Below are 19,588 nucleotides of genomic sequence, written 5' to 3' on the forward strand. Positions count from 1 at the left end.
GGGAGGGGCTGGCCTGCTCCCCGCTTGTGCCCAGCCCAGTCCTGGGGAGACGGCAGCCCCAGCTTCTGAGAGCGGCGCCAGAGCAGATTCCACTGTGTCCCGGAGGAGGGGGCTCCGTCTCTGGGACGTGTGGGGATGAGACCAGAAGCGCCAACCCAGTCTTCCCTCACTCTGCTCCCTGACCTTGACCGTAAGAATCCCACGGACAGAGGAGCCTGGAGGGCTACAGACTGTGGGTTCGTAAAGAGTCAGACAGGACTGAGTGACTCAGCTCCGCACAGCACGGAGCCCATGTGAAGCGGCAGCCACGAGGGGGTGCCGATGTTGCCCCCAGGTCATGCATGGGACGACCTGCTCAGAGCCTCAGGGCTGGTCAGAGACAGAGCCCTGGAGGGCCCTTCCCTGCAGGGTCTCAGGGCAACGGTCTGCCACCTCCTGAGCGGCCCTTCAAAGAGGGGGCAGTGGGCCTCACGACAGTCCGGACCTGCAACTCCATCGGAGCCTGAGGCCCACCCCTGGGGCAGACAGGGCCTTGATCCCAGCCCCCAGCCCCAGGTGGAGCCCCGATCCTGGGGGGAGGAAGGTGCTGCCTCCCGTCATAAGCAGAGCTAGGCAGGGTCCCCTCATGGTTGAAGGACAGTGGAGCTGAGTCCATGGGGCTCCAAGAGTGACCAGGGTGTCCAGAGAGTAGGTCCGGGTGCCCCCGGGCAGTCCTCACCCCTCAGTCCTCTCTCGGGGCCTCACGTGGTCAGGGCCCCCCTGCTGAGTCAGCTCCGGGGACAGTCCACTGCTCCACTTGAGACGGGGGCCTGGCTGAGGACAGCTGCCCTGACCCCCGGGGGAGCCTGGTGGTGGCAGTGGTTTCAGCTGTCTCAGTCATGTCCGACTCTTTGTGACCCCACGGACTGTAACCCTCCAGGCTTCTCTGTCCACGGGATTCTCCAGGCAAGAATACTAAAGTGGGTAGCTGCTCCCTTCTTCAGGAAATTTTTCCGACCCCAGGATCAAACCCGTGTCTCTTACATCTCCTGCGTTGGCAGCCGGGTTCTTTACCACGAGTGCCACCTGGGACGCGTCAGGGGAGTTCCTGCCCCTCTAATCCAGACGTGCCGGGCCCTGAGCCCACGGGGTCTAGCATGGCTTTGGCCCCATGGAGGATGGACCAGGAGGCTGAGAGCAGCCCAGAAGGCAGAGGCCCATCTGTCCCGACCTCCCAGGGTCCCTTCGGTCCCGACCTCCCAGAAGGGAGTCTCCTCCATGGCCCCCAGGGGGAGGGATGCGCTGTATGTTGGACGAGAGGGACTCTCGCACTCCAGATTCTTGGGGAAACGGGGAAGTCAGGGAATGATCCATCTGTCACCTTCATGGGGACTAAATTCCCCTTTCTCTGGAAGGCTGGGAAACCTCTAGCGTTTAAAAGAAAAATCAATAATAACTCCTGCTAAAACCCAGAGCAGGACAGAGACGCTGAAGGGAAGTGACGCGGGGCCCACGCTTGTCGCCTCCCTTAGACACTGTCTCTGTGGCTCCTCCTGGCGCGGGCATCCTGCGTGCCGCAATCTATTCCGAGCGCACACTTGGAAATTAAATTCCCTTTAGCCGAGGCGAGCCTGGCTTCAATCAGCCCAGGCACGTTTTCCCGTCCCCAGCCGGCCCCTCCCCTCCCGTAGCATCTTTTAAGTATGCAAATGGGGACACCTTGCTAAATGGCCAGCAGATTGATCCTGCTGTTTCATCAGGGAAATGAAATTAAAGTGGAACCGGGAGGCTGCCGGGCCGCCCCACGCGCCCTGCCCTTCAGCGGCGCGGATATTCGTCAGGACATGGCTCTCAGACGCCCGCCTGGCCCCTGACCCCAGCCGTCCACCGAAGGCGAGAGGGGAGCGTGGTTGTCAGCAGATGGTCCTGACCTTGAGAACTTCCGCAGGGTGCAGGGTTGGGGGGCGCCTGCTGCAGGGCCCCCCGCTGGGTCAATCCCACCAGCACCCCTGCCCTAGCATGGGAATGCAGGCCCCTGAAGGGTCCCCTCCTGTGGCCCGTGGCCCCGATTGGACTGGCCGATGAATGTGATAGGAATTCAGGCCCTAGACCCCAGGATGATGCCGGAGTGGGGTAGGAGGATTCTGGGGGCCCAGTGCCCGCCCCTGAGCATCCTTTCTAACCCACGCACCCATGTCATTCCGTGGAAGCCCAGGGCTCCTGTCCAAGCCTGTACCCCACCCTGAGCCAACCAGATTGTGGCTTCCCCAAGAAAGGCCTCCAGGGAGGGTGGGGGGGGCGCTTCAGGACCCACCAGGACGGCTCTGAGGTGGGATATCAGGCTGGGGAACTGGGGTGGGGGCACTTGAGGCCGAAGCTTCTGCCCAGGGGCCCCGCCAGCCACCCAGAGCTCAGGGCAGAGATGGCTCAGGACCCAGTGGCCACCGGTCCCAAGCCAGAGCAGGCCTCAGGGGTTCGTCTGGGGTCATGACCTCACGCCTCCCTGCATGGCCTGCCAGCCAGGATGCAGCTGCTTCTGCAGGCTGGGCATGAGGGTGGCTTCTGAGGACGTGGCCAGCCTTTTCTGAGCCACTCTGGGTATCCCGTCCCCACTCAGGCCACCCTGAGAGGCTAGACCGCACAGGCCCAGAGCCACCCGGGGGCCGCAGCGACAAGGCCCCGAGGTGAGGGGCAGAGGGTGGAGGTGCGGTGAGCCCGTGCTCGCTGGGGCTGGGCCAGGGGGCAGGATGATGGCGGCCCACCCCACAGGGCTCAGCGCAGCCAGCCTCTCAGCCCAGCCGCCCTGGCCTCCCTGGTGCCTCTCGCCTCCACCTCAGTGCCTTTGCACCTGTCACTTCCCTCCCCCGGGGCCTCGTGTGACACAATCCTTCCTGCCACTCAGGAATCAGCTCACAGACCACTTCCCAGGTGGCGACAGGACCAGCTCCTTGGCCTCCGTCACGACAGCCCGGACTCTCCCAAGAGTGTTTCGCTTGTCTGTCTGCCCCACTGGATATCAGCTCTGTGAAGCCAGGACTTTGCTGAGAAGCTGCCTCTGTGTTTCTCAGACCCTCCCACCGGCCCCCTGGGCTCTCCCCACCCCCACCTCATTTCATAGGCCATCCCCTCTAGTAAGGGCTGAACTGGGCCCAAGGCCCGGCTCGCCAGCCGAGGGGATGGACTAAGTAAGGCATCTTAGTCCCCCCAAAAGGGACTCGCGGGGAGACCAGGAGCAGAGTGCCGGGGGTTCTGGGTCTCCCAGGAGCCCCTCTGTGCCTCCCATGCCAGGGTGGGGAGCAGGAAGGTGCCCCCGTCTTTGATTTAGGGCTGTAATGTTAATTACGAAGCGTGATTCTCACCGCAATTAACCTGATTCATTCCCAACAATCAAGGCTACACTGCATAATATATTTAATTAGCCAGATTTCCTATGCACGTCGGCAGGACAGAACTGGCAAGTTCTCTGTGTAATACACTTAATTCTGAGATAAATCATTGTTTGGAGAGACGCTCGCACGGTCCACCCTACCCAGGGGACTGGGGGCATTTGGGGAGGGCTCGCCGGCCCAGAGGCTGGAGTGGTGGGCAATCTGGGGGCACACGGGGTCTGGAAGTCCTACCTGGAGGGTGTGGGTGCGGTGAGTGAGGGGGCAGGTCCTGGGTCCTGGGGCCGGGGGCGGGGTGGAGGGGGCGGAGTGAGGCTGACAGACACCTGGCGACTCCTCTGAGGGGCTGTCATTTCAACAGACCTGAGAGCTGGAAGGGCCACCTTGGGACGTGGACAGACAGGCGTCTGGGGGAATATCTGAGCCCTACGACCTAGGAGCCTCCCCTCACCTCTGCCCCGAGCCCCCGCCATGGGCTCTGGCCTGAGACTCTGGGGACGAGGGTGCCCCTGCTGTCCTCGGGGACCACCCCTCCAGCATGCCCACCTCCCCTCTCCCTCTCCTGGGCAGCGCCTCCACTCCTGTAACCAGAAGGCCTTCCACGTTTGGAGTTTCAACGAAAGGCAGGTCTTGCCAGGCTCTAGGACAGCTGAGTGCGAGCCCCTGGCCCCAGGTCCTCTGGGCTCTGTGTTGTCCCCTGCTGCAGCCCAGCCCTGGCTGCCCAGCTCAGGCCTGAGACCCCCCGGCTTCCCACCTGCTCCCCCATCAGAGCTCCGTGAAGACCAGGCCCCCACCCGCCAGATCCACAGAGAGACAGGGGCTCAAAGACGCAGTGCCTGGGCACAGACTGCTGGCTCTGTCCCTCACGGTGAGTTCCCGGGCGCCAGGCACAGCCTGTGTGCCTCCCCTGCCCTCCAACAATCGCTCCCGCTTCCTGCCCCCGCCCCCCTGGCTCTGGTTACCGTGGGCACCTCCATCTGCCACTTGCAGGCCGGGCCTCGTGCATAATTCAGGCACCTTGGAGAGGCCCCAGCAAATGCGCACAGAGGAGGCCCCGCCAGCCCGATCGGATGTCGACACCGGACACACGAGGAGCAGGACGACTGTCCTTTGCCCTGTTTGTGCCTCGGTGACCATGGGCAGGGAGCAGGGCCAGGGGTCTCTCGGGTGTGGGGGCTGTGCTGCTCCAGGGGCGGGCAGTAGTGGGCTCAGATCCCAGCCCCGCCCCTCCCCTGCCGGTGGCCTTGATTAGGTGACCACACCCAAGCCCTCAGGCCTCACTTTCTTCATCTATGAAATGGACCCAGGGCAGCACCTGCCATGTGGGGTTGGTGAGGCGTGAGGATGACCACAGAGTAAGGGCTGCCCCCAGGCACGGCCAGCCGTGGGCCCTGGAGGCCCAGTGGCCAGCTAGGCTCGGGGCCGGAGTCCTGGAGACTAGGCCTGAACCTGGGCAGCTGCTGCGGCTCCGAGGATGTCCCCTCTACCTCCCAGGCTGTGCCTTCTCGCTCGATGAAACTAGAGACGTGGTTCCCGCCTCTCACATCTGACTCCAAAATGAGATCTCAGACGTCGGTCTGCAGCACCCAGAACCCCTAACCCCTGACGTGGGCCACACAGCATCTCCAAGGGGCAGGCAGCTGCGGCCACCGAGCTGAGTCCCGAAGCCTGCGGGCTCCCCTGAAAGTCTGGACTTCGGGGCTCTTCATCCCGGCCCTGCCAAGGGCCACTAGGGGATGGGCCAGCTCACTGCCTCCCTCTCCAGGGAGGATATGGGGCAGGGGTTGACCCCCAAACGACCTTCCTGGCCTGAAGCTCTGGTCTGATCACCTCAAGGAGCTCTAGGCCTGGACAGAGGATCGGGTGGGGGCACGCTTGCTCCGCACGTCCCCCCATCTGCAGCTGGCCAATTCCAGCAGGACCTTGACCTGGCCACATGATCCCAGGACCCCCAGGCTACAGAGGTCCTCCAGGACCACAAAGCTGCCCTGATTGCATCCCCACTAGACACTCGGTCCCAGGGGAGCGCGGCCAAGCAGAGCAGAGGGGGAGAAGGGGTCTATCGTAGTGTGACCACCACCAGGACCCCTGCCCCCTATCTCTTGCCAGGGTCCCCCTTGGACAGACCTTGTGCGGGGGCTCACTCAGGACCCCAGGAAACCCTCCCAACCCTGCCTGGGGCCTGAGCAGCTATTCCTGGGACGCTGTGCTGCTCCCCCTCCCCGCCCCCGCACGTCACAGACCAGGGCTCAGCTCCTCCCAGGACCGCCCTAGGTAACCTGAGCCTGCTTTCTGCTGCTGCTGCTTTTTTAAGAAAAGACGGAGCACTCTCCTTCAATAATTGATGCGAGGTGTTAACAATCGGCCTGGAGAGCATCTGGTAGGTGGAGGGCTTTTCACGCCGGTGGCCACCGTGTCAGATTCAACTGACTTTGCAGAGGGAGGGGTGCCAGCCGGGTGGGGGCGGGCCCTGAGCTGTGCCCCCTCGCCGCCCCTGCCTCGTCCCCATGACAGGGACAGCCCCTGTGCCACGTGGGGCTTTCTGGAGCAGGGGCAACCCTCAGCGAAGGGGGCTGCTGGGTGCCTGGGCTCAGACAGGTGATAGCGCTGCCCACACTCCCACCCGCCCCACGTGCACACACTCCAGTGTCTCATACACACACGTGCACAGTCACACATGCACACATGCAGACATAGCCCATGTACACTCACGCACTGCGCATAACACACACAACACACTGGCACGCATGGGCACACACGTTCCGTGAGCACACTGCAGGGTGTGTGTGCACGAGCTTGCTTGCACACATACGTGCACTTACCCCAAGGCACACGTACATGTACCACAGACACGTGCACGGTTCCTCCTGAGGGCGACCTGCCACCTCGGCTGGCTCCGGGGGCGGCAGGGATCTCTTCCAGCTCAAGGGGAGGGTTCTTCCTGACCCCAGCCTGGAGCTGGGAGAGGGGACCAGCCGTCCTGCTTGGGAAGCGGTCCTGGCAGACCCACCGGGCAGCCTCTTTCCTGCGGAGGGGACCACAGGAGCGGGTGGGTGGCTTGGACGCAGCCCTGGGTCGGGGAGAGCTGGGGGACCCGGTGGCTGCAGGGCGCTTGCAGGGGCCACAGAGGCAGCCAGACCTCTGGGGCCTGGGAGTAGGGTTGCAGCCCTCTGGTCCCCAGGGAGGGCTTCATTCTCTCAGACCCATCAGAGTCCAACGTGGGGGCGTACTCAGAATCCCCTCCCCCTGAAGTGGCTGCTCTCGGGACAGAACGAGCTGGCACCTGAGCCCTTTCCTCTCATTTCCCTTCATTTAATCCTCATGACTTGGCATCATCAGCCGATTTTACAGCTGAGGAGACTGAGGCCTGGGGTGGGGAAGAACTTGCTCAGTGCTGCCCAGATTCAAGGGAAGAAGACCCTCGAGAGTCCCTGGGACAGCACAGAGACCAAACCAGTCCAACCTAAAGGAAATTAACCCTGAATGTTCATTCGCAGGACTGATGCTGAAGCTGAAGCTCCAATACTTTGGCCAACTGATGCAAAGAGCCGACTCATGAAAAGACCCTGATTCTAGGAAAGATTGAAGGCAGGAGAAGAGGATGAGACAGTTGGATGGCATCACTAACTCAATGGACGTGAGTCTGAGCAAATTCCGGGAGTTGGTGATGGACAGGGAGGCATGGCATGCTGCAGTCCATGGGGTCACAAAGAGTCGGACACGCCTGAGTGACTGAACAGCAACAACCTGGCTCCATCCCCATGCCCACGGAGCCCCGGTGCCCAGCTGCCTGAGTCCTCATTCTTACCCCCCACTGCAGGCCCCCACCAGGTCACATGGGCTCCAGACAGCCCAGATGGCTGGCCCACAGGGCCGGTCTCCGCGTCTAGGGCCCCGTGGAGCTCAGAGCTGCTTTCCTCCTGAACTGGTGCCAATCCCCCTTGAACTCTGCCCGGAGCCCACGGGCAGGGGCGCACCTGTGGGCTGAGACTGAGGTGAAAGGGCAGCTCCAGAACTTCCTGGACTCAGGTCCTAGGTCTGAGATGGACGCACCACCCCCAGAGTCAGGCACTGCCCTTGTTCGGGGAGAAGGAAGAACTGGAGGGGCTGGGGGAGCCTATTCGCATCCTCAGCCCAGGGACCAGGAATGAGTGGTTAGGAAAAACAGGCCAACCCCAAGCGGGAGCCTCAGCTGGCATCTCCATATTCCTCGCCACCCCAGGCCCAGCCCCACCTGGGGGGCACCTCTGACCCTGGGCCCTGCAGAACTTGCCCTCTAGCGGTAGTCGCCCTGCCCGCAGGCCCCCAGCGAGCACCCACCTCCCCACTCCACTCGAGTCAATGATTTCCTCATTACGGAAACATCCCTTAATTGTCCCTAAGTTACTGGACTTCAGAGGACATCTCCAGTCGATGTTTCCGCCAACCTTGCCCCTGGGCGGCAGGGCTGTCCATGTAAGGGGGCCAAGCTGGCCAGGCTTCCCAAGGAAGCTGCCCCCTCCCCCAGGAACTGACTGAAGCCCCCCCCAGGCGTGCGTCAGGATGGGGGTCCCCGACCACACCCCCCCCGGGTGGGGGCCTCGCTCCCAGCCTCACCGGCAGGGGCAGAGCCAGGACTCCCTGTCCCCATGTGCGTGATGGGGCCGTGGTCCCCCAAAGCCGCTGTCAGAGTGAAACACACGAAACCCCTCTGTCTCCCCTGGCCATTTCTAAGGCTCTCCGACCATGCGTGCCCCGGGAGGGGCTTTCAGGTGCCACCTGGTCAAGATCGCTGAAGGCCCGGCCTGTTTGGCAGAGGAGCGTCTGGTCTGGGAGCTGAGGCCACTTGCCTGCCCTCGTCCATGCGTTAGCTCAGGACTGGGGTCCGAGTGCCCAGCCAGGCTGGCCGAATCTGCCTTCTCATGAAGAGGCGTCTGGACTGTAGTTCTGTAACCCCACGAAAGGGCTTGTGGCAGGAGGTCTGGTGGGGCAGGGTAAGCTTTCCAGGGTCTCCTAGGGTGGGCACTCTGCGTCCATGTGGCCCCGTGCCCCCTTCCTCAGAGCAGAGGTCTGCAGACCATGGGGCTGGGTGGGGAGCAGCGCCCCCCGGTGAGCCCACCCCAGACGGGACCTGTGACCCAGGGGCATCTTGGAACTGCCCGCCACCTAGAAGGGGCGGGGTGGGCTTCTGTGGGGGAGGGCACCACTGCCAAGGCCTGAGAAAGAGCCTCCACTCAGATAAACGCTCCGGGTCCCCAGACAGAGACTGGTGTTTTTGTTTGAACTCATCACTGCCCACCCCAATGGGGCAATCAGTGGATGGGCTAGGGTTGGTGGGCAAAGAGTAGATGAGCCCCTAGCCCTGCACCCGTGGAGAAGTTGTGGGGAGCTGCCCTGGGGGAGAGGGGTCCAACCTGGCTCCACACATTCCACCAGCCTCACCTGGTTCAGGGACTCTGATTTCCCGCTAACTGGTCCCAGCTGGGCCACAGTCTTTCCAAGTGATGCTTATGTGCGGTGGCGGTGGGAGCCAGTCCCTAGAAAGCCCCTCAGGCCTTGACCCAGATCTCTGGTGGGGAGGGACGAGGAGGTGCCCCCCTGGGCCCCAGACGTGGAACAGGCCTGGCTGGGAGACCTCAGGGCAGAAGGGGGTCCTGCCAGTCTCCCTCTGGCAGGGTTGGGGCAGAGGGGAGGCGGGACCACTTCCTGCCAGGGGCCGTCTCTTCTCCTGCCCCCGGGTCCACCCCTCTGGCCGGGCTCCCTGCACATCTAAAAGGACACAGAACTGCAGAAGGGCGTGCCCACAGGACTGGAGGCCTGGGTGGGGGCCTCGCTCCCAGCCTCACCGGCAGGGGCAGAGCCAGGACTCCCTGTCCAGCAACCCCTTCCAGCTTCCCCTTTCCAAGATGGACTAGAGACCCTGGGGTCTGAAAGGCAGCCTGGCTGCCTCCAGTCCAGGGGAGGGAGCAGTGGGAGGGGCCAGACCCAGAGCTGCAGGACCGCCACCCCCTCTTGCCCGGCCCATCAGCAAGGGTGACCCTGGAGTTTTCGGGAGGGCTTCCACCTCTTGGTGGCTCAGATGGTAAAGCATCCGCTTGCAAAGCCAGAGACCCGGGTTCAATCCCTTGGTCAGGAAGATCCCCTGGAGGAGGGCATGGCAACCTACTCCAGTATTCTTGCCTGGAGAATCCCACGGACTGAGGAGCCTGGTGGGCTGCAGTCCATGGGGTCACACAGAGTTGGACACACCTGGGTGACTAATCCTTCCCCTTTCACTTCTCCACGTCTGCGTCCACATGCTAGGGCTGGGGTGCCGGGCGCTGGTGCCCAGCAGAGGAAAACAAGGGTTCCCACCCTGCTCGGCCCCAAGAGAGACATCACCAGGGCCCCTCTTCCTCGGTGGCTGGCAGGCAGCCTCTCCCCAGACCCAGCCCAGCAGCCGCCCCAGCGAACCAGACTCGGAAGAGGCCCTCTCCTCCCCGGGCATCTGTGGCCTGGCCTGGCCTGGCCTGGGCCAACTCGGTCCTTGGCCAGCCTCCAAGGTCACCGGGGGTGGAGGCCGCCTGGGACTCGTGGAAACATGGATAACAAGTTTAGGGTTTTTTTCCAGTTTTACAACCTGGAGATAGGCTTTCAAACGGCCTCACCGCACAGAGGAGGTGGGGGTCTGGCTTTATGAGGGGAGCAGGGCTTCCCCAGGCACGCACACACGCCCTGCCCTCTCCCCAGGACTCCCTCCCCGGGGAGCCTCTGGCCATGAGCGATGATGCCGGGAGGCCCAGGGTCTGTCCCTTCGGCTCATAGAATAGTGATTCTGGCCTCCCTCATTGATCTCCCTGAGATTTTAAAGCAAATTTTATTTGTTTGGGGTTTCTAGTCATTAAGTTAAAACCAGTAAAATAGAACAAAATCAATACCTGTAGGGCGCAGCACAGCCCGTCTATACGACGACGTAAAAGAGGCGGAATAAACTGCAGCCAGGATTTGAGCTGGGGGAGGGCCCGGGCACACGGGTGGACGGCGCACGCCCTGCGGGATCTTCCCCGACCTCAAAGGGGACTCGTGGGGTTGGCGGGCTGGGCTGGGCTGCAAGGCCGGGTGTCCTCAAGCCCTCTACTCACCGAAAATTCAGAAGCTGTGGAGTGTGAGCGCGTGACTCAGCTCCTAGGAAGCACTGAGCTTTGCAGACGGTGCCATCCACAAAGGCTGCCCACTGCCTGGATCCCTGAGGAGGATCCAGCTGGGACATGGCCCCGTCCTGTGCTGGTCTGACCTGCCGTTCACTGGGCACCACTCTCCAGGGCTTTATCCACTCGGGCGCCTGCCCTCACACCCCTGGGAGGAGGGCAGCAACTTGGCTGAGTGCCTTGAGGTGGGCGCTGGGCACTTGACCAGAGCCCTGAGAGGGCAGGACTAAGCGTCAGAGAACAGAGATGACCACACGGCCGCTCCCCACGCTGCAGGGCAGGGGCTGAGGGTCTCAGACGCCACGTGGGGTGGGTGGAGCCAAGGATGGCTGATGAGCTGTGCTGGGGGCGGGACGGGGGAACGGGACTCGGGTCCCAGCAGGGAGGAAAGCGTCTCACCCAGAGCCACACATGTGCCTCTATCCATAGGAAGTGGCTACAAAGCCCACAGCCCCTGGGGTCTAAAGCTCAGCAGCTTTCAGGACAGGAGGGAAGGTGGGCAGGTGGCCTGGACCCAACCTCTACTCAAAATTCACATGCTGTACAATTCGCCCAGCTGGAGCGCACAGGTCAATGGCTTTTAGTATATTCACCAAAGTGAGCAACCATAGTGTTACGTGCTAAGTCACTTCAGTCGTGTCCAGCTCTTTGCAACCCCATGGACTGTAGCCCGCCAGGCTCCCCCGTCCATGGGGATTCTCCAGGCAAGAAGACTGGAGTGGGTGGTCGTGCCCTCAGGGGATCTTCCCGATCCAGGGATCAAACCATCGTCTCTTGCGTCTCTGCAACGGCAGGCGGATTCTTCACCACTCGCCCCAACGGGAAGCCCGTGCCACCATCAGCGAAGTCAATTAGTGAACGCTTTGAATCATCTTGAAAAGAAACCCTGGCGCAGGTTCCAACAAGGATGGGCCCGGCAGGCACTGTGCTGAGTGAAAAGGCCGATGTGAAAAGATCAGTCCTGCGGGACCCACCCCTGTGAGGGCCTAGAGGAGTCAAACCCAGGGAGAGAGGAAGGAGACGGGGGTGGGGTGGGCACCGGGAGGGGAGGGGATCGAGTGACTAGTGTGGACAGGGCTCCAGTCTGGGAAGATGCGTGACCAGAGACGGACGTGGTGATGGCTGCACCACGGAGCGTGCGTGTCTGAGAACCCTGAGCTGCGCGCTCGGAAGTGGCTGCGGAGGCGGATCTTACGTCATGTGTACTGTACGACAATGTGAAAAATGAAAGAAGGAAAGAAGCCTCGCACCCCTTAGCGCTCACCCCAGTACCCCTTCCCTCCCAGCCCCTGGCAATCACTGGCCCACATTCCACACGAATGGGATCCCACAACACGCGGCCTTTCGTGTCTGGCTCCTCTCGCTCAGCGTCGTGCTTCCGAGGTCCATCTGCGTTGTCGGTCGGGGCCTCATCCCATTTCATCACCCAGTAATATTCCCCCAGTGGGTGGACGCCGTTCTGTTTGTATCCGCTCATCACATGATGGACATTTGGGTTGTTTCTGCTCTGACCTTTAGACATGAAGCCACTGAGGTCACTCGTGTGCAAGCTCCAGCGTGGACATGTGTTTGCAGTTCTCTCAGCTGTGGGCCCGAGAGAGGAACCGTTGGGGCAAACGCTCCATCTGTGCTCTAGTGTTGGAGGAACCCCCAGACTCTTCCAAGCCCGACCTCTATTTTTTTTTTTTTTGGCTGCGCTGTGTCTTTGTTGCTGCACGAGGGCTTTCTCTTGCTGTGGGAGCTGGGGCCACTCTCTGGTGGGGGCGCAGGGGCCTCGCATTGCGGAAGCTTCTGTTGCTGTGGAGACAGGTTCTAGGCATGTGGGCTCCGGCCGCTGCAGCACGTGGGTTCCAGACTGCAGGCTCAGTAGTTGCGGGCTCGGGCTTAGCCACTCCGCCACATGCGGAATCTTCCCAGACTAAGGATTGAACCCTTGTCCCGTGCATTGGCAGGCAGGTTCTTAAGCACTGGACCATCAGGGAAGCCCTCCAACCTCTGTTTTTAAAAGGCAGTTTCAGGATTCATCCTAATTAGGGGGGAGCGTTTCCCTTTATAATTGTTCTCACTGCCAGGAGGGCCACTGCGTATTGGACAGGAAGGTGACCAGAACTTCGAGGTGTTTAGACATGAGAGACGGCAGCCCCACGCCCTGCCCGGGACGGTCCAGGAGTCTAACCTCACAGGTGAGCTTGGGGCCCACCACTCCTGTCTTCTCTCAGACCATGAATGGAGGCTTTTTGCTGCAAACACGACTGGTTATCTTGCCTCCCCTGCTCCCCTTGGCCATCAAGCCCCAGAGCTGCCATCAGCTGGCACTCTGCCCTCTGGGGGGGCGCTGAGTGCTCACCGTGGGGGGGTCCCTGCAGGGCAGGCCCACTCCTCTCTCTAGCACTGGGAGAAAGCCTGGGGCAGCCGCTCCACCCAACTCAAGGCCCCACCGAGTCAGAGCACGTGTTGTCTTCTGGGACCTCTGATGGAGACGCCCACCCACCCTCCAGGCGGGCATGCAGAGTCCAGGACCCCTGCTGCAGGGCTTCTAGAAACCCCGCGGGGCAGTGGGTGCGGGAAACCGGGAATGCCCATCTTTCCCATTAGGAAAACCGCCTGATTGAGGGGAGCCCCCAGCTTGGATGGGAATCTTCCACTGACAAAACCTAAGTTGCGTGTTGCAGGGTGGAAAGGGGTGGGAGGAGGGTGGAGGGAGGGGGCAGCTCTCCAGGATGCTTTTCCTTTTCATCCGTCCAATTCCAACCCACCCTCCTCCCCGGAATTCGGGAGTGCACAGGATGGAAGTTTGGCACTTGGATTCCACAGAAAATTAAATCAATTACCAAGTCTAATAACGAACCCCAGGTTTTTAATTAAAGGAAGCTTAATTAAAGGGCGAGCCCAGCTCTGTCAATGCTCTGATCCGGCCCAGGGGGGGCTGGGAGCATCTGAGGAGCCCACGTTGGTGCTGCTCAGGGAGGGGGAGATGGACAGGCTGCCCGCGGCAGGCTGGGGTGGGGGCGTGGTGCTTCAGGACAGCAGGTGTGATGCTGGAATGGTGTCACCCTGCAGAGGGTCAATGTCTCCTGGCCCAGCTGGAAAGACCTTGGAGTCGCCTGACCATTTGACAGAGGAGCGGAGGCCTCCGAGAGCCAGCGGCAGCTCGAGGTTGCAGGGCAACCTCAATGCTGGGCCCAGGGCCCCCGGCGGCCGAGTCTGGCCCCGCTTCTTGAGGTGGCCGCGTCTCCTGGGTCTCACTGGCACCCACATCCAGCCTGGTCCTCTATGCCTACAGCTCCCCGCAGAGCCCCAGGCAGGGGCCCCCTTCACCCACTCACCGTCCCCTGCCCATCTGGGCTCCTCATGCCCTCCTGGCCCTGAGCCCAGCATCTTAGCCATCAGCAGAAGCAAAGTCCTGGCCTGGCCAGAGCTGTCATGTGCCCATAGAAGGTCTGTGTCAGAGTCTGGACGCTGGGTACCAGCCCCACGGGGCCTCAGACCACCCTCTGCCCCGGCCCAGGCACTGAACTCCACAGAGGGAGCGGGAAGGGGTGGCTGCCTAGGTGGCAGGGGGCCAGCGGAACAGGCCTGAGGGCTTTGCAGGGGTGCAAGCGGAAGCTTTACTTTGGAGGCTGGGGAAAGGCCCTCGAGGGTCCTGGGCGGGGAGTAAACAGACTTGCATCCGGTCCCAGCCATCACAGAACTGTGCTTGTGACCTTTCGTCTCTTCTGTACAGCAGAGGTTTACCAGTGGTGTTTCCTGAGGTGGCCGGGCAGATCGAAGATCATCCTGGGCAGGCAATGGACGGGAACTCAAATCAAAGCAGCCAAGTTAACTAAGAGATCCCAGGAGCACCCTTCCAGACCCTTCAGTCCCCGCCTCCTGGGCTCATGACCTCAGGAGGCGCATGCTGTTTTTGGTGAATGCCCACCCGCCGTGCTGGGCAGCCCCAGGGCCCGGAGCAAGCCCCTCACTCTGCACCCTTAGCACCAGCGGTCTGATTCCAGCTCAGTCCCTGCTGAAATGTCTAGAGGGAACCCAACCTCTCGCCCTGATGGCTCTGTGCATCCAGCTGTGGGACCCCTGCAGGAGTGGCCAGGCCACCTGGGTCCCTCCGGCTTCTCCCTTCCCCCGTGCAGCTCCCTGCCCCCCTCCCTGCCCCGTCCTCAGGCCCTGGGCTCAGGAGCACCTCCCCACACCCCGCCCAGGTGCCCAGAACCTGATCGATGCTGACTCTGTGAGCTGGAAACGTCCTACCCTGGGCGTCAAGAACTAAACAGCACAATAAAAAAAAAAAGAACCTTCACTGCGATTGTCTGATCTAAATTTATTTCATAACATGCAGAATTAATAAGATACTGGCTTTAAGGCAACCATGGCAACCGAATGCAGAAAAGCTTGTCCCGGCAAATAGATGAATTCATAAATAACCCTGAAGTGCTGATATCAACAGTCGCGGGACCCTGCGGCAATGTTAATGGAGTGCCTTGCCCCTGTGCCCGCATCCAGCCAGGGCTGGGCGGCATGCCTCCACCCCAGGGGGACGGTTCCCCAACTGTTACCACGAGCTGGCAGGAGGGGGTGAGGGTTCCGTGGCTGGTCAAATGCGGGGGGGGCCTTGGCAGAGCTCTGGCTCCCTGGGGGACCCTGTCTGCAGATAAGTGGCCCTGGGGCGGGGCGGGGGGCACAGGTGAGCCACGCTGTCTCCCCACGGCTCTGACAGCCAGCTGGTGCGGCCGCCGGTCCTGCCCCCCGGGGCAGCCGTCGTCGCACAGGAGAAAGCATTTGTTCATGCATGGAATCATTCACGCGCTCGACAAAAGAAAGCGGGTACAGCAGCAAGCGAGGCCAGCCAGGCAGGTGCGCCAGGGGCGCCACTGGTCACAAAATGCAGTCTGCCCACCTCCGAGCGGCCCGCTCAGCACTGCGTGACCCCTGCTGTAGGCTCTCCCACCTTGACCGAGAGCCAGCCGGGCATCTTGCCTCCCAGTGGCCTACAGTTCTCCCTGTCCTGGTTCTTCCATCTGGCTTTTTACAACCAACAGCTAGGATGGCCACGATCCAGCCCCACAGAGGGGCCCCTGTGCTGCCTGGCTGGCCAGCCAAAGGACGTGGCTAAGCCTTACTTCCCAGGAGTGGGTCCTCCGCGTGGAGGCTGGTGCTGCCTTCGGGACCTGCGTGCCGAGGTCAGTGGTCAGTCTGTGCCTGGCTGGCCCATCCTGAGGGTGCGCGTTCCTTCATCCCCAAAGCCACGTCTCGTCATCCCAAGTGTGTGAATCCTGGACCCAGCCTGGCCAGACTCCCAAGAGAGACTCCAGAAGGAAAGGAGAAAGCCAGGGATCAGCCAGGGTAAGGGGAGGGCTGAACAGGAGGAGCAAGGGAACTTTATGGCAGCGAACCTGTTCCGTGTGCTGCTCCAATGGTGGACACAGGACGTCACACTTGTCCAAGCCCTTAGAACGCACGACTCTGAGAGTGGCCCCCACAACACTGCGGACTTTGGGTCATGCTGACTGTCAACACGGGCTCGTCAACTGTAATCAATGGATCGCTCCGGTGGGAGATAACAGGGGAGGCTGTGCCCATGGTGGGCGGGCATGTGGGCCATCTCTGCACCTCCCTCTCAATTTTTGCCGTGACCCTGTAACTGCTCTAAAATGATGGTCTACATATACATACCTAAGTGACCCCATGAGGGGTCACTGTCATTTTTAACTGAAGTGCTTTTGCAGAACTATGTATGAGCAGCCTTTCTTAGCTGGTCCGGGGCCGCCCCAGACCTAATGGAGCTACCCTTCTCAGGCGCTAGGTCTGCAGGTCTCCCCTGTGCCTGGAAGACTCCTCTGCCCGAGATGTGTGTCTCATGCCCGAGGAGCTTTCCAGACACAGTGGGCAGAGGTGGCGCTGCCTGGGGTGGGTGCAGACCCAGGCTATGCCCCGAACTCCCAGAGGGAGCGGGAGTCACTTAACCCAAGCTGGGAGACCACTCACCAGACACCTGGGCAGGGAAATCTGTGGTGTGTTCCAGCAAGGCTGACGGCAAGGCTGATGGCCCCCACCCCTCAACATTCTCAGCAGCCCTACAACGTCCCCAGCCTCCAGTGCCCAGACTAGCGTGGGAGCAAAGCCATTTGCCTCCTTTAATAGGGGGGCTCATAATGCCCATCCCCTGGAGGGGGGGGTGCGCCTCCACCCTGGCAGGAGGGGACTAGTTGATCAGCTTCCTGGAGCCAGGACCCCAGCCCCGCCTTACCCGTCCTGGACCTGTGCAGTCAGGCTTCTTCCCTCGTCCCTTCTCTGCCTGTGCGTGTCTGTCTGTCTCTTCTCTCCACACACAAGCCCAGGCCTCTGTTGGGGGTCACTCCCCATCAGGGGTGTCCCTGTCCCCACCCCCCACGCCCCACCTGATGACGGCTCATTCTGTTTCAGGAGGAAGGCCGCGGGGGCGGGAGGTTCTCAGCGCTGAAGGTAGGGCTGCGGAGCGAGCCCGCCCACCCCCGCTCCCGCGGATCGGGAGAACCAGGCGTCCCAGGAGCCGGTGGAAAGGGAGAGGCCGCCCCCTAGCGCCGCCGGAGGAGCGCGGTTCTCGGCGGGAGGGAGACACGCCTCCCCCTCTCCCCGCGTCGAGGGAGTGGGTCAGTCCAGGGAGGTCTCTCGGCCGGTCAGAAGAGCGGGTGGGGACCCCGGAGTGGGCGGGTCAGGACGCATAGCTCTTCTCTTGGCTCTGCCTCCGCCCCCCACCTCCGGGTGCCCCCCAACTTGCCCTGCCCCCGGGGTCCTCATGTACAGGGGGATACGAGTTCCTCCTGGGATCAGCGCTCTGTTCACCGCCCCCCACCCCCAAAAAGCCTGGACTCCAGGTGCTGCTGCCCTCGACTCTCAGCAGCGCATGCCTCCTGTAGCTGACGCCCTAGGGCCTGGGAAAGAGACCCGCAACGAGGAGCGCAAGCGACGCCCGGCGCCGGGATGCGCCAGCGTGCTCCCGGGGAGCGCGGGGTGCGCAGGGGTCCCCGGGGCCCTCCGCGATCAGCGGTGGTGGGCAGGGGTGCCCGGCGCCCTCCGGTCACCCGGCGCCCACGCGGTCTCGGGGAGACCTAGGCCGCCGCCCGAGCGCGCATCCCGGCCCCGGGGCGCTCCCTGCCGGCCGCCGCGCGCACCAGCCCGGCTGAGCCCCGGCAGCAGAGCTGGGGGCACCTCTGCCCCTCCACCCCCGGGGCGGGCCAGGCCTCCTGTGCGGCAGCTCCATCACCCACGCCCTCGGGGCTGAGCTGCCTCACTGCGCAGGCGCAGAGGTGCGCCCCTGCTCTTCTGAGACGCTCACCTGTCCTTGTTCTTACCGGCAGGAGGGTGAGTGAGTGGAAGTATGTTTTCTTTCGCTGCCGGTTATAAAACGATGGTGGACCTCGGTTCACGCACTCTTAGGTCTGTAACAGTGGGTCGCTGCCCTGTAATGAGAGTTGATGCTATGATTGTCTCTATTAAATGAAGGGAACCAGCGCGGGGACCACCAGCCCATAAGGGAAAGGGGCCCTTGCCAGCCACTTGCCCTTAACTCCTCCTGGGCGCAGGCAGGGAGGGCTGTGGGAGGCTGTCCCCTCAGACCCAGACCATGGGAGAGGGGAGCCCCGCTGAGTGTGCCCGGCAGCAGCGACGCACAAGGCGAGTGCAGAAGAGCCGGTTTGTGACCACCTTCAGGACACGTCGATCCAGCCACCTGCGTCCTGGGCCTGAGACCCTGAGCATTCCCAGGCAGCACGGCTCTCAGGGCCCTTGGACAGGGGGGTGGAGGTGATGGAGGGAGGTGCCCTGGTCCGCCTCAGTGTCAGCCTCCCCTGACAGAGGAGGGTGCTCCATGGGTGCTGAGACCCCAGAGATGCAGCCAGGACAGGAAGTCCCCGAGGGCGCTCTGGGCCCGCCAGTGCCCGGTGAATGGGCTCAGGAGTGTCCCTTCATGCGGGACGCTGTTCCTGGGACCCAGGAGCAGTTTCTGGGTGGCGGGGGCAGGAGGGGGCACACAGCTTTTGCTGTTCTTCCCGGAGGGTCAACAGGCCAGTCCCTAGGACCCTTTCACTGCTCACAGCGCCTCCATGCTGGAATGTGAGAGTCCAGGAGAATTGCGTCTCCATGGAGCAGGGACTCCACGAGAACCCTGGCCAGGTGAGCACCACCCAGGCTGGGGCTGCTGTCTCTGCCAGCCAGGAAGCTGGATGGGGCCGGCATCCCCCAGCACAGGCCTGCCTCCAGGGGCAGGTGTTGACGGAAGTTTCTGTCCCTCCCCAGTTTCATTTTAGTTTATTTCCTTGCGCTAAACTCTCAAACCCCAGCAGGGCTGGAGGGTCTAGGACCCTTGACCAGGCTGGAGAGCAGAAAGAAGCTCAGAGTCCCAGTGGAGACAGCTGCAGGAGTGCCCTGGAAACGTCCGGAGGGATATCTGGTGTGATGGGGAGGGACAGGTCAGTTTCAAAGGCATTAACCCGGCAGGGATGCATGCACTCCTCGGTAGACATCCATACAAGGCCACCCACTCGGACTGTGTGAGGGCTGGGACGTCAGGCCTGAAGCCCGCCATCCGCACAGGGACAGCCCCCCTGCAGCCTTTTTACTCTTCCCGTGCCTCTTAGGCAAACTCAAGCACTTAGAAATATATGGTTTTTATCCCCTCTGTTTTTCTTTTCCTTTTTATTGTGATAAAATATATACAACACAGGAGAATTCCCGAGCAGTCAAGTGGATAGGACTCTGAGCTTCCGTTGCAGGGGGAGCCGGTTCAGTCCCTGGTTGGGCAACTAAGATCCCACATGCTCAAAAAACCCCCAAGGAAACCAGGACAAGGACATCCATCGCATAACATAGTTATTAACTGAAAAAAAAAAACCTAGATCCATATGGGATAAGTTAAATTATCAAAAATACATAAATTAAGATAAAAATTTATGATCTTAACCATTTTTTTAAGTGCACAGTTCAATGGCGTTAAGTCCATTCTCATTGTGTTCCACCATCACCACTGTCCATTTCCAGAATTTTCTCAAACTGACACTCTGTCCCTGTTATACACTTACGGCCCCT

Source organism: Ovis aries, chromosome 3 (assembly GCF_016772045.2).
Source record: "Ovis aries strain OAR_USU_Benz2616 breed Rambouillet chromosome 3, ARS-UI_Ramb_v3.0, whole genome shotgun sequence".
NCBI lineage: Eukaryota > Metazoa > Chordata > Mammalia > Artiodactyla > Bovidae > Ovis > Ovis aries.